This window comes from Pseudorca crassidens, chromosome 3 (genome assembly GCF_039906515.1).
Source record: "Pseudorca crassidens isolate mPseCra1 chromosome 3, mPseCra1.hap1, whole genome shotgun sequence".
NCBI classification, from domain to species: Eukaryota; Metazoa; Chordata; class Mammalia; order Artiodactyla; family Delphinidae; genus Pseudorca; species Pseudorca crassidens.
Genome location: NC_090298.1, coordinates 127,632,682 through 127,644,441, shown reverse-complemented (window position 1 = coordinate 127,644,441; position 11,760 = coordinate 127,632,682).

Below are 11,760 nucleotides of genomic sequence, written 5' to 3'. Positions count from 1 at the left end.
TTCCAGATAAAACACAGGACTTCCAGTTAAACTTGAATTTCAGATAAACAACAATTTTTTTTTTTTTTTTAGTGTATGTCCCACGTAATGTTTAGAACATGCTTCTATTAGAAAATTATGCATTAGGTATCTGAAATTCAAGTTTAACCAGGTGTACTGTCATTTTCTTTGCTAAATCTGGCAACTCAACCTCCAGTCCACCCACTGAGTTAATGTCTGAGCTGGGACTGCAGCCCAGATATGGGTCAGGTCTTCTTCCCCACAAATACCTGACCAACGTCTTTTGCTAGCAGCTCTGCCCAGCAGTCAGGCGCATGGGAAATATTTGTTGACATTATTCTGGGGGAGAGCAAGTGGAAGGATATCTGAACATGACTTTGATGATCCTAGCAGTGCTTCAAACAGAACAAGGGAGATGGGTCCTCCCCACTCCATGCCCCGCTCCTCCCCACCCCTGGCAACCATCAAAAATCCACGTTTTGGGGCTTCCTTGGTGGCGCAGTGGTTGAGAGTCCGCCTGCCGATGCAGGGGACACGGGTTCGTGCCCTGGTCCGGGAAGATCCCACATGCCGCAGAGCGGCTGGGCCCGTGAGCCATGGCCGCTGAGCCTGTGCTTCGGAGCCTGTGCTCCACAACGGGAGAGGCCACAACAGTGAGAGGCCTGCGTACCGCAAAAAAAAAAAAAAAAAAAAAAAATCCACCTTTTCGAGGTTTGGGTCATAGAGTTGCCTGACATCCCTGCCCCAATCTGATTCACAAGGTTAGGGAGGAGACTGGGCATCTGCATTTCTAAAAGTTCCCCAGGTGACCCTGATGCATAGCAAAGATTAAGACCTCCTGAGTTGGCTATAAGGAAGAACAGGCAACTGCTTGATGGGGCAGATTTTAACTGGCATATATCAGTAATTGTCAAACTTCACTATGCATAGGAATCGTGGTGGGTGAGAGAGGAGGAGGGAGGATGGATTGTTAAAAATGCACATTGCCAGCTCTACTTCCAGAGATTTTGAGCGAGTAGACCCAGGCTAGGGCCTTGGAATCTGCACTTCAACAAGCACTCAGTCTTCACCTGTATTTGTAACGTGTTTTATTTCTTAAGAAACAAAAACAGAACTGCAGCAAATATGGACGAATGGTAAAGTTCTTAAAAGCAGAGAGTGAGCATATAAATATACGTAATTCTATTTGCTATAACTTAAACATTTCACTAAAAACACTTTCAAAACTTAGGAACATTTTAGGGGACTGTGATACAGGTGGTCTGAAGACCATAAGAAACCATAAGACCTTGAGAAACATTGGCAAGAGAGTGAACAGAGCCGCCTGCTTCAACACATACTAGGCGTCCCCCCCATCCCCCATGTCTAAGAGCTGGGAGAGTCAGGGGAGTTTCTGGGAGGAGATGGATAGGAGCTGGTCTTGAAAGGTGGGTAAGATTCAGAGAAGTAGAGGGAAGTATCATGGTCAGGAAGCAAGCAGTCTGAGCAGACGGGAAAGTAAGTGCCAGGAGACAGGGTTGTGTCTTGTTTACAGATGGTGTCTAATAAATGACCCCTCCAGCCCTGTCTCCTAGCACACACCCGTCAGCCACTGTACTGGAGCCACAATGGCCTCCTCTGTGTTCCTGAAACAACCGAGGTCTGCCCTGCCTCAGGGCCTTTGCACTTGCTGTCCCTGCCATTGGAACTACACTCTTTCCCCAGCTTTTCATTAGTAGGCACATTAAAACACTTTCATTAGTAGCTTTTCATTAGTACTGAAAATATTGCCTCTTCACCACCGTCAGGACTCACTTCAAATGTCACCTCCTCAGAGAGACCTTTCAGGTCTACCCCTCTTACTCCCATTTCCTCTCCTTCATATCAATAATCACAATTTGTAATTATTATCTTGTTTATTAACTTTTGTTACCTGACACCCCTCCCCCAATGAAAATGTAAGGTCCCTGAAAACAGGGACCTGATCTCTTTTGTTCACTGCAGTGCCCCTAACCCTGAGCACATTTCTTGGAACATATTAAGATTTCAGTGAATATCTGTTACGATAATTAATTAATTAATTAATGAGAGGTGGGGCAAGGTCAGAGTAGGAAAAGCCTTGTAAACAAGAAAAAGGGCAGGTGGACACTGGGTCTGAGAAAACGGGGAAAAACTCCTTGACGTTGGTCTTGGCAAAAATTTTTAAGTATGACACTAAAAGTGCAAGCAACCAAAGCAAAAATAAACAAGTGGGACTGCATCAAACTCAAAAGCCTCTGCACAGTGAAAGAAACAATCAACAAAATAAAAAGGCAACTTACAGAATGGGAGAAAATGTTTGCAAACCATCTATCTGATAGAAGGTTAATATCTAGAATATACTGGGAACTCATACAACTCAACAGCAAAAAACCAAACAATCTGATTAAAATATGGGCAGAGAGCTTGAATAGATATTTTCCAAAAAAAAGATATTCAAATGACCAACAGGTACATGAAAAGGTGCTGAGCATCATTTATCATCAGGGAAATGCAAATCAAAACCACAACAATGTATCACCTCACGTCTATTAGAATGGCTGTCAGTAAAAACACAAGAGTGATGAGTATTGGTGAGGGTTTGGGAAAAGGGAACCCTCCTACACTGTTGGTGGGAATGTAAATTGGTGCAGCCACTATGAAAAACAGTACGGAAGTTCCTCAAAAAACTAAAAATAGAACTTCCATACTATCCAGTAATCCCACTTCTGGGTATATATCTGAAGGAAATGAAAACACTATTTCAAAGAGTTATCTCCATCCCCATGCTCATTGCAGCATTATTAACAATAGTCAAGACATGGAAACAGCCTAAATGTTCATGAATGGATGAATGGATAAAGAAAATGTAGGAAAAAAATGATCACATGGAAACTAAACAACATGCTACTGAAAAACCAGTGGGTCAACAATGAAATCAAAAAGGAAATCAGAAAATACCTGAGACAATGAAAACACAGCCTTACAAAATCTAAGGGATGTAGCAAAAGCAGTTCTAAGAGGGAAGTTCATAGCAATATAGGCCTTCCTCAAGAAATAAATCTCAAATAAACAACCTAACCTACCACCTAAAAGAATTTAAAAAGAAGAACAAACAAAACCCAAAGTCAACAGAATGAAGGAAAAAATAAAGATTAGAGAGGAAATAAAATAGAGATAAAAAAACAATAGAAAAGATCGACAAAAACAAGAGTGGGTTTTTTGAAAAGATAAACAAAACTGGCAAACCTCTAGTCAGGCTCACCAAGAAGAAAAGAGAGAGGACCCAAATAAACAAAACAAGAAATGAAAGAGAAGAAATACCAACCAATACTGCAGAAATACAGAAAATCATTAAGAGAATACTATGAACAGTTATATGCCAACAAATTTGACAACCTATAAGAAATGGACAAGTTTCTAGAAACATAGAGCCTATGAAAATTGAGTCACAAAGAAACAGATAATTTGAACAAATTAATCACTAGAAGTGAAATAGAATGTGTAATTAAAAAAAAACAAAAAACCAGGCTTCCCTGGTGGCACAGTGGTTGAGAGTCTGCCTACCAATGCATGGGACACGGGTTCATGCCCTGGTCCAGAAAGATCCCACGTGCTGCAGAGCAGCTGGGCCCGTGAGCCATGGCCGCTGAGCCTGCGCATCCAGAGCCTGTGCTCCGCAACGGGAGAGGCCACAGCAGTGAGAGTCCTGCGTACCGCAAACAAAACAAAACAAAACAAAACAAACAAAAATAAAAAACAAAAAACCAACAAAAAAAGCTCCCTGCAAACAAAAGTCCAGGACTGGACAGCTTACTGGGGAATTCTACCAAACATACAAAGAAGAACTTATACCTATCCTTCTCAAACTATTCCAAAAGACTGAAGAGGAGGGAACACTCCCAAATTCATTTTATGAAGCCACCATCACCCTAATACCAAAATCAGAAAAAGACACTACAAAAAAGGAAAATTACAGGCCAATAAGTTTGGTGAATATAGACGTAAAAATCCTCAACAAAATATTAACAAACCAAATCTAACAATACATAAAAAGGATCCTACACAATGCTCAAGTTGGATTCATTCCCGGGATGCAAGGATGGTTCAACATAACACAAATCGATCAATGTGATACACCATATTAACAAAAGAAAGGACAAAAGCGACATGATCATTTCAATAGATGCAGAAAAAGCATTTGATAAAATTCAACATCCATTCATGATAAAAACTCTCACCAAAGTGGATTTAGAGGGAACATATCTCAACATAACAAAAGCCATTTATGACAAACCCACAGCCAACTTAATACTCAATGGTGAAAAGCTGAAAGCCTTCCCACTAAATTCAGGAACAAGACAAGAATGCCCACTCTCATCACTTCTATTCAACATAGTATTGGAAATCCTAGCCACAGTGACCAGATAAGAAAGGGAAATAAAATGCATGAGACTGGAAGGGAAGAGGTAAAATTGTCATTATATGCAGATGACATGATACTCTATATAGAAAATCCTAAACACCCCACACAAAAACTATTAGAACTGATAAATGAATTCAGCAAGGGAGCAGGATGCAAGATTAATAAACAGAAATATGTTGCATTTCTTTAGGTTAGCAATGAAATATCAGAAAGTGACCCCCCAAAATCCCATTTAAAATTGTGTCAAAAAAATACCTAGGAATAAACTTAACAAAGGAGGTGAAAGACATATACCCTGAGAACTATAAAACATTAATAAAGGAAACTGAAGATGATTCAAAGAAATGGAAAGATATCCCATACTCTTGGATGGGAAGAATTAATATTGCTAAAATGGCCATACTACCCAAGCAATCTTCAGATTTAATGTGATCCCTATCAAAATATCCATGACATTTTTCACAGAACTAGAACAAATAATACTAAAATTTATATGGAACCACAAAAGACCCAGAATTGCCAAGGTAATCCGGAGGAAAAAGAACAAAGCTGGAGGCATAACCCTTTCAGACTTCAGACAATACTACAAAGCTACAGTAATCAAAACAGCATGGTATTGGCACAGAAACAGATACATAGATCAATGGAACAGAAGAGAGCCCAAACCTATATCCACACACCCACAGTCAATCCATGACAAAAGAGGCAAGAATATACAATGGAGAAAAGACAGTCTCTTCAGCAAGTGGTGTTGGGAAAGCTGGACAGCTACATGTAAACCAATAATATTAGAATACTCCCTCACACCAAATACCAAAAAAACTCAAAATGGTTTAAAGATCTAAATATAAGACATGGGACTTCCACTGTGGCTCAGTGGTTAAGAATCCACTTGCCAATGCAGGTGACCTGGGTTCAATCCCTGGTCCAGGAAGATCCCACATGCCACAGAGCAACTAAGCCCATGTGCCACAACTACTGAGCCTGCACTCTAGAGCCTGTGAGCCGCAACTACTGAGCTCACGCGCCACAACTACTGAAGCCTGCATGTTCTAGGGCCTGTGTGCTGCAACTACTGAGCCCGCGTGTTGCAACTACTGAAGCCTACATGCCTAGAGCCTGTGCTCCGCAACAAGAGAAGCCACCACAATGAGAAGCCCGCACACCACAACGAAGAGTAGCCCCTGTTCGCCGCAACTAGAGAAAGCCCACATGCAGCAACAAAGACCTAATGCAGGCAAAAAAAAAAGTAAAATAAATAAATAAATAAATAAAAGACATGACACTGTAAAACTCCTTGAAGAAAACGCAGGCAAAACAGTCTCTGACATAAATTGCAGCAATATTTTCTTAGATCAGTCTTTCAAGGTAAAAGAAATAAAAGCAGAAGTAAACAAATATGAACTAAGCAAACTTAAAAGCTTTTGCACAGCAAAGGAAACTGTCAACAAAACAATAAGACAACCTACAGAATGGGGAAAAATATTTGCAAACCATGTGACTGACAAGGGGTTAATATCCAAAATATACAAACAGCTCATACAACTCAATATAGATAAAACAAACAACCTAATCAAAAATTGGGCAGAAGACCTAAATAGACATTTCCCCAAAGAAGACATACAGATGACCAACAGGCACATAAAAAGATGCTCAACATAGCTAATTATTAGAGAAAAAAGTACATCAAAACCACAGTGAGGTATCAGCCCACACCTGTCAGAATAGCTATCATTAAAATGTCTACAAATAATAAATGCTGGAGAGGGTTTGGAGAAAAGGGAACCCTCCTACACTGTTGGTGGGAATGTAAATTGGTGTGGTCACTATGGAAAATAATATGGAGGTTCCTTAAAAAAAAGCTAAAAACAGAGTTACCATATGATCCAGCAATCCCACTCTTGGACGTATATTCAGAAAAGATAAAAACACTAGTTTGAAAAGATATGTGCACCCCAATGTTCACAGAAGCACATTTACGATAGCTAAGACATGGAAGCAACCTAAATGTCCATCAACAGATGAATGAATAAAGAAGATGTGGTATATATACACAATGGAATACTACTCAGCCATAAAAAAGAATAGAACATTGCCATTTGCAGCAACATGAATGGACCTAGAGAATATCATAATAAGTGAAGTAAGTCAGACAGAGAAAGACAAATATTACATGATATCACTTATATGTGGAATCTAAAAAATAATACAAATTAATCTGTATACAAAACAGAAATAGACTCACAGATATAGAAAACAAATTTATGGTTACCAAAGGGGGTTAGAGGAGGGGAAATAAATTAGGAGTATGAGATTAACAGAAACAAACTACTATACATAAAATAGAGAAGCAACATGGGTTTACTGTATACAGGGAACTATATTCAATACCTTGTAATAAACTATAATGGAAAATAATCTGAAAAAACTATAACCGAACCCCTTTGCTGTACACCTGAAACTAACACAACAGTGTAAATCAACTATACTTCAACAAAAAGAAAAGAAAATGTACACACACACACACACACACACACACACACACAGAGACTGCAATATTATTCAGCCATAAAAGAAGGAAATCCTGCCTTTTGCGACAACATGGGTGGACCCTGAGGGCATTATACTAGGTGAAATAAATCTAACAATCTAATAAAGACAAACGCTGTATGTTCTCACTTCTATCTGGAATCTAAAAAGCTGAACTTACAGAGGGTAGCATGGTGGTTGTCAGGGGCTGGGGGGGTAGGGAAAATGGGGAGATGTTGGTCAACAGGTACATACCCCCAGCTATAAGATGAATAAGTTCTGGAGATCTAATCTACAACCTGGTGAATATAATCAAAACGTGCTATATACTTGAAAGTTGTTAACAGAGGTCTTAAATGTTATCACCACACACAAAAAAGAGGTAATTTTATGAGGGGATGGAGGTGTTAACTAACCTTATTGTGGTAATCATTTTGCAATATGTACGTATATCAAATCATCACATTTACGCCTTAAACTTACATGTTATATATCTCTAATATCTCAATAAAGCTGGAAAAACTTAGAAAATAAAAAACAAACAAAATAAAACCTCTGCATTTCATATACCTCTGCTAATTTAGTAACATTTAGTTCTCCATCTGTTAAAAGACCTCTCAGGTCTCTCTGGTTACGGATTTGCCAAGGAATATGGCTACAAATGCACGCAGATACAAGTGGGTGGAAATGGGGACCACACAGGAGCCCCTGGTGACGTGGTTTTATGAGATGGTGAACAACTCTTGGTAAAGTTCTAGACAAAGCAAAGAGCAAGCATCATTGATTTACAGGATGGTTGCAATTCAGTAGACCCTAAAACAGTGCAAAACAGAACAGCCACAGACAAAAACGCGAAAGACCTTGTTAATGTTTGTAAAGGAGAGTGAGTCTCAGGCTCAGACAATTATGAACAGGATTTTTTCATTGGTTCATTCAAAAGCCATGCAGGATGCGAGACAATTCTTCACTGTGCAGTACTGTCTCAAGCCTTGGAGGATGTCTAGGGTCTCTCAGCCCCTGCCCGTTAAATGCCAGCTGCCCCCCAACACCGCCACATCCCCAAACAACTCCACACATCTCCAAAGGACACCCAAGGGGCGGTACAACCACCCTTGAGAACCTCTTTCTTGGAAGCTTCCTGAGCACTTCCTGAGAGGCCAGCAGGGGGAAACCTGACACAACAAATGGGAACTCCCAGGCTTGAGCGCCCCAACTCTGGAGCTATGCCAGGAGCAGCCTGGCCTGTCTGCCCCTAGGACACTGAGAGATCACCTGCTCCACCACACTCCCTGACATACACACACACACACACACACACACACACACACACACACCCCACACACACACACACCATGTTACAGGTGGGGAAGCTGAGTCTCAGGGAGGAAAAGGGAAAGTGACCGGCTCCATATCTACTCTTAGTGGCACAGCCAGGAAAGGAATTCCAGAAGCAGAATCCCAAAGCCCTACAATGTCATCATTCCTGTGCCTGTAAGTATCATGAAGTATCATGGACATAATAAAAACCTACCCAACAGCAAACTCCAAACTGTGCAGAAGGACATAAAATGTAAATAAAAGGTCTTCTCCTCAGCTCCCATTTCATTTCCTCAGCTGTTAATATTCTTTATACATCTTTTTGGAAATATCATAATAACACACAAGAATATATGTGTGTACATACATATGTATTACGCTTTTTGTTGCACAAATTGGGTTATACCATATGCTTTACTGTGTGCTTTATTTTTCATTTAAAATATCACCAGTAATCTTCCCATAGCAATGATGTATATTTGCCTCCTTCCTCCTCCGAGTGCCTGCACAGTATTCCATAAAACGAATGCCCCACAGGTTAATGCTGCACCTACCGATACCCATGCCCCGTGCTGTCTCTGGGGTTCTTGCACCGACAAAATGTGCACTACAGTGAACCTCGTACATACAGCCCTGTGCACACATGCAAGCATTTCTGTAGGATGGATTCACAGAGTGGAATTTCTGGCTCCAAGAATATATGTGTGTTTAAAACATTGACAGATGTTGCCAAAATGCCCTTGAAAATGCAACCATTCCAATTCCTCCTCTGGCATAGAAGGCCACCTCCTCTGCTGGCCAGCAAGGGGAAGTACTCAACTTTGGGGTCTCAGTCTTTTCATCCATGGGATAAAGGTTGGACTGGATGATACCCACGGTCCCTTGCAGCTCTAACTTTCTAAATTTGTGATTTTTTTTTTTCCTCCAAGATGTCCAGCTTGGGGAGTGGGACTGAGCCTGGAACTTTAGTAGGACTCTGCTCCTCTCCACTCCCCTCCCCTCCCCTCCCTCCCTCCAGTCCCAGGAGAGTGGAAAACGCAAGAGGCTGCCGGGTAGCAGACCCAGTCCCTGAATTGCTGTGGGAAGGAACCCTGTAAGTCTCTCCGCGCCTGCTTGTCCATTTCTCCACCTGGTTCAGCAACTTCTGCATTCCCTCCCAGGGCTCCCATGCGGGTCTCTTGAGATAACATCTTATGAAGTCCTGTGCCAAAAGCATGCCTTTTTCTGCCCCTGGAAGGAATTATTTTCACTTGTTCTGAAGAAGAGTCTCTGCATGTACTTGTAACTCCTGCCAAGAAACCTGAGAGGCCCCGAATTCCTCAGCGCCTGGATCCCAGAATCGCCTAATCTGCCGGCTGCTCCCTTCCAAGGGGCACTGAGATGATGGAGTTAAGAGCTGCTTAAAGGCTTAGAGAGTGTCAGCCTGAAGGGAGGAGAGAGTGAGGGAGCGTCTGCCGCCACTTGGTTCGACCTCTCAGATGAAAGAGTTTGGGAGAAGGGAGTGTTTATGGGGATCAGTGCAGACACCCTAGAGGGGCCAGAGTTCCCCTTGGGCTTCTCAAAGATGACAGAGGCTTGACATCATCAGAGGCCCTGAGGAAGACTTTCTACCCCTAAGTCACTTAGCATCAGGGTCCTAAGAGCCTGAAGGCTCATGTGGATTGAGTTGCTCACCCGGTCAGGACTGCTTAACCTTGCACAACTCCAGGGGGCTCTGTATACATTAACTGCACAGTGAATGGTGCCCTGGAGAGGTACAAAGTGGTGCTAATGACAGCACTATAGCAGCCAGCGTGACTTTTTTAATGTTAAAAGAACTCTAATGATCTCTTGTTATACTCAAAACAAAATCCATAAATCTCTCTGCTCCATCCAGCCCCATTTTCCTCTCCAACCTCATGTCCTGCCATCACCCTGGCTCCCTAAGTTCCAAGTACATTGGCCATCTTTCTGATCCCTGGTGGCCCAGTGGCCCACTTAGTTCCTGCCTCAGGGCCTTTGCACAAGCTGCCTCTAGACCTTCCCAAGTTTGGCTGCTTCTTGTTAATAAATGCTTACTTTGCTTTCGGAAATGGGCTCTTTCTATTCACTCCCATTTTACATTCAAAGTTCTATCCACAAGGAGCCACAAGTATCCGTTCTCAATTCGCTTTCCCTTTTCCCTACCATATTATTTCCCTACCACTTATCTCACTCATGCTTATATCCATAGAGCCAAGACAATGCCTGACACCTTATAGCTGCTCAGAATTATCTGTTGAACTGTTGACCTACAATAAATAGACTGCTGGATAGCTCTCCAGCAAAAATGAATTTATTTGGGATCAGCAAAGAATTGCAATTTGGGAACTGCAACCATGGTGAGCTATGTGCAAGTCCCTGCACAGCTAGGAGAGAAGAACTCTTTTACAGAGGGGAAAAGGCAGGTGGAAGCGTTGTAGTTAAACAAGAGTCCATGGCTTTTCAGTGGCTGAGTCCGTGCTAGCAAAGAAGAGGAGTCTTTCTTCTTCCTGCTGGGCTCTGCAGTGGTGCTGGGTGTGAAAGCTCCCTCTTCAGGCCTCCAAATTCTATTTAATTGAGGTTTCTGTTTATTAATTTTTTACAGAACAAGCACTGAATTGAATCAGGGCAGTGACGGCACTTTGGAAGCTGTAAAGTGCTACACCTCGGTGAAAACCATCTCAAGTAGCAGAAAAGCAATGAGTGTTAGAGAAAACTTACCGTCTCCTAGTTTCATGAGCAGTTCTTAAAAAGCAGAGAACTTTTTTTGGTGTGGGGGGTCAGCCCATCATTTTCTCCCCCCAGCCAGCGCCCCGCTTACACAGGCTGGTAAATGGTGGGGCTGGTGGTAATCCTTCCATCCAACCCCTTTGCCATAATGATGGGAAAACTGAGGCTCTCCCCAAGGGGCAGAAGATACCACCGTTGATAGCTGAGCTGAGACTAGGGGCTCAGGTCCCCTTCTTGCTGGGCCAGAGCACCCCAGTGTCCATTGCATAGACAAAGAACGGAGGGGGAAGTATACTTGAGGGGCAGCCTGATCTGCCCTGAGAAACCTGTCACAGTGCCTGGGTATTATGTCTCCAGAAGATTCCTATTAAAACAGAAACACTTTTTCAAAATTTCATCTCTTAGAAGAGATTTGTTTCGGAGATAAGCCATGTGAAAAAGCAAAGAATGAGACCCTGAGGGGGGAGGAAATACCAAAGGTGGTGGTCGTGGTGTCTGTTATAAAGGGGAGCTTGGGGTCTAGACTTGGGCAGGAGAGTGGAAGAGAGGTGTGGCACCCATGCCTACCTCTGCCAATCTCATTTTGCCTCAGGCTGGCCTCAAACATGAACCACAGAGAACTGTTCAAATGCCAACAAACAAACACAAGCAGGAAACAAAGAGGTGTTTGTACTGGGGATAACCAGTCCCACGGGTGGTTTGGGTGTAGCGGAAAGCAAGCTTTGGATTTTGGAACAGATGGCGTTTAGAAAGCTGAGGAG